Genomic DNA, 4,273 nt, shown 5'->3' with positions numbered 1-4,273 from the left:
TTTATTTTTCTAAAATGAAAGATTTTTTCTAAAATAAACGTAGCCTAAGTTACTCCTTATTACATCATCTACCTGCCAATAAAACTCCCGTCAAAATCGGTCCAGCGATTTCAGAGATTAGCTGGAACAAACACACATACAGACAGACAGACAGACAAAATTTGTAAAAAATGTTATTTGGGTGTATATATTTTAATAATATACAAGTAGTAAAAAACGGTTATTTTAATATTACAAACAGACACTCCAATTTTATTTATATGTTTAGATTATTGGATGTCATTATTTTATGATTATAGTTAATATATTGTTTTTAAAGTCAATTTCATCTAATCTAATGTGTCAACATTTCATTTATGGAATAGAAACATTTATCTATAATGGCTTAAATGTTTTTATCTATAAGCCATTTTACATGGCTGCATAAAGATCCTTCTTAAATCATTGGACGGGTAATACGCGTAAGCTTGCAGGGAATTTATTAAATATTTTTAAGCACATGACATAGCTCACGCCGGGAGACGTGTCCGAAAAACTTAAGTATGCAAACATAACGATTGAAAACCAAAAGCTAGTTACTGCAGATTGGTATGTATGTTAATACGTGATTGCCCAGAGTTTTTGAAAAAGTTTGTCGTCCTCGAAGTAATGATGATGGTCTTCATCACGACATTGCGTCCTCACAATTCGCCAACGTTAAGAATATTCTTTTGAAAGCCTCAAATATGCAACTAGATTTTACTTCCGATAGTTAAGTGACGCTAAGAAATATATGATTCACATGCCCTGAAGAAGCGGCGAATGCGTTCCCAAAAGGCCATTCAAGACGGTCAGACGATATCTGGAACAAATGCTTGATACAATGGTTCAAAATTGTGTAAAATAGTGTAGGAATATACTTTGAAATACAATAAATATGGCAATATTGATTTATAACCTTTCCACTTGTCAGTTTTGGTAAAAACAACAATCGCCCAATTTTTCGGTGATAAAATAAATAATATAAAAATAGCTTTTATTTTCTACTACACTTTACATGTGAATCTTATTTAAGATTGAAAGTGAATTCATAATAATACTTTACTTCAATTATGTTAATAACGAATAAATGTTCATTTATTTTTTTATGAAAATAAGGGATATATGCAGTGCCGCTTAGGATTTTTGAAAAACCCAAAAATTCTGAGCGGCACTACAATTGCGCTCGTCACTATATTTTTTTATTTATAATTATAAATTTAATAAATAAAATAACGCACCCAAATTACTCAAACGTTTCACTTATTAAAAAGAAGTGTAAGAAAAACAAAGAAGAAGTGACTAATTACAAAAACAACCCAAAAAGGAACGAGTGTAGTTGATGTATTCATCCGTATACAAATGTAAGTAAATGAAGATATTATGAGAGGAATTATATTTAAACTAATAACTTTAAATAGTACATTATCAGTAAAAAATAAAAATCACCGAAGAGAGGATCCACTAAGCACTATGCTATAGCAATTCAAGCTCATGTTTGCACGATGCAATTACTAATTGTGACAGTAATCACGACCATCATGTTCACGAAGTATACTTACACAAACATTCCCTATTACTTTTTATGAAATAATTTATATTATTTAAACACGACTCATATATTGGGACCTTACAAATTAATTTGTCATGTATATTTCATTAAAAATATTTCAGCCATCGTAAAATACTCTATCTCATTGAAAAGAGTGGCCGTTGAGTTTCTTATAATATGTTCTTCTCACGAGCTCAAACTTTTACGAATATATCGTAAATTCAGTAATTTAATAGAAATATCTGTAGTGACGATTCAAAAGCGTTTAGCTTAAGTTCACGACCATGACCCATGGACAAGCCATCACTTCTCTTGCACATATCTTAGAAAAGGTTACCTACAACCCGCCCCGGGGACTGAACCAAAAAACAGATGTGTTGGTATCTTGATATTTCGAATTGAAAATAGATTTATAATAGTTTTATATATTGAATAAGTGATCTGAAATCAAATTAAAATAATTAAATTCATAAATTATTCAAAAATTCAATTATTTTAATAACACAATCGTGAACTACTTCCTTATTACCTACTACGTTAACAGGCCTGTAGCAACACTTATTTTCTTTTAAATAATACTCGTATAATATCTTTCAAAACATCAACAATCTTACTATTTTGGTTTACGAGGTAGGTAGGCACAGCCTTGCTGACATACCGACAGACAGCTTGTTACTTTTTAGGTTACTTAGCCATAATTATTACAATAAGATTATTTTATCTGTCATAGGTACATTTATTGGATTTATTTTAAATTTTATAAAAAGCACGTCCATTTATAGCTGACATTAAAAACCCGATTGGACATGCAAATAGAAAAACAATTGCATCGGGTTTTCCAATTAAGAGGCTTTATCGAAACCAATAAACGTTATAGTCTGTACGAGTTGAATCAATTTATCTATTCGTACCGCCCTTCGACGAGACGCTTTGAGAAATACATGCGTCTCTGTCGCACTTATCTGGTGAATTTATAACGAAGTTTTGAAGTTTGGTAGCATTTCTTATGTTACTTTGACGGCCCTAGTTATTAAGCTATTACTATATAATATCAAGCAAATTATAAAAAAAGGATTTATGTTTTCTTCTTTGTTGAGTATAAATACTTTTCTTATACTTACACTACTCCTTTCTGGTCGGATTTCACCAAAGTAAAATAAGTTTTATTCCTAGGATAAAACTGTTATTTTCTCTCACATAATAAAAGAACTCTTATACCATGAGTTTTTATGGAATAGCTGACTCTAGGATAAAATGAAAATGGTGTCAAATTTTTATGTCAGCTGAGCGCACAGAGTACTTTATAATTTATCTATTACTAGTTGACCCGACAGACGTTCTGTATATAATAAATAAAATAATGATTTTTATGAATTTGTCAATAACATATCATAAAATCAAGAATTGCTTCGTAAAAATGCACCCTGTTGTTGTAATAAAATTGTTTCACAGCATAACTGTCAAACCGTTGCGTCAATAAATTCGACAGGGTACGCATCAAAGGAAAAACATATTTGTTGTTTTTATTTAATTCCGAGCATTTTCCTATTTATTCACCTTTAAAACCTTCCCTGTACTTCCACAAATAATTCAAGACCAAAAATAGCCAAATCGGTCCAGCCGTTCTCGAGATTTAGCGAGACTAACGAACAGCAATTCATTTATGTATATATATCTATTATTATAGATACCAGTAATACAAAATCATTGTTTTTAGGTCGATGTAAGAGACATTTCTTGGGAATAAGTAATGCTGATCATGGCCATATATTCTAGGAAATACCTATTACTAATGAGCATAGCCTGGGTGTCTCACTGTCTCCTTTGCTATTTAATTTAGTCATGTTATTGTATGTAATTATTTTCGACTTAAATTGGATATTTTTGGAATGATAATTATTAAATATTAATATATTTTAAGTTTATAATAAGTGGACTCGCTATTCCTCACATAAACACTTAGGTTCCATGAAAATGGCTTAAATTGTTTAGAAATTTGTTTCTTGCATATTTTGAACAATAAACAAAAAATTGCGAGACTGATTGATTCATTTGCACATTGAATTGCAATTCAGAGAGAATTAATTAAAAATTCAGCGTTTGAGAAAACAGCAAATAAAACACAAAGCAAACTGAGCGTAAATTACTTAACTTTACCAGTGGAAGTCTCCTTTGCACAGGAAGCCGGCTAGATTATGGGTAGATACCACAACAGCGCCTATTTCTGCCGCAAAGCAGTAATGTATAAACATTACTGTGTTTCGGTCTGAAGGAGGCCGTACCTAGTGAAATTACTGGGAATTATTTTCCCAGTAATTTCTTAACTTATGTCTTAAGGTGATGAGCCCAATTGTAGTGCCGCTCAGAATATTTGAGTTTTTCAAGAATCCTGAGCGGCACTGTATTGTAATGGGCAGGGCGTATCAATTACCATCAGCTGAACGTCCTGCCCGTCTCGTCCCTTATTTTCAGCGCAGCGCCACGCTACAGATAATTTGTTTGAAAAAATAGCATTTGACATATGACACAAGTTCAATATGACGACTAAATTAAAAATGTACTGTTTTGCTATTCTGTGCTGAGACAACGACAAGCCTATTTAATTTGTCTGCATTTACACTTATAAAAGAATAGTTATACTAGGAGTAACTTGGCGATGTATATTTTTGTACAAAATGATCCCAGAAAATGTACAAAACAAAA

Source organism: Leptidea sinapis, chromosome 40 (genome assembly GCF_905404315.1).
Source record: "Leptidea sinapis chromosome 40, ilLepSina1.1, whole genome shotgun sequence".
Taxonomy (NCBI): domain Eukaryota; kingdom Metazoa; phylum Arthropoda; class Insecta; order Lepidoptera; family Pieridae; genus Leptidea; species Leptidea sinapis.
Note: the sequence above shows the minus strand (reverse complement) of the source record.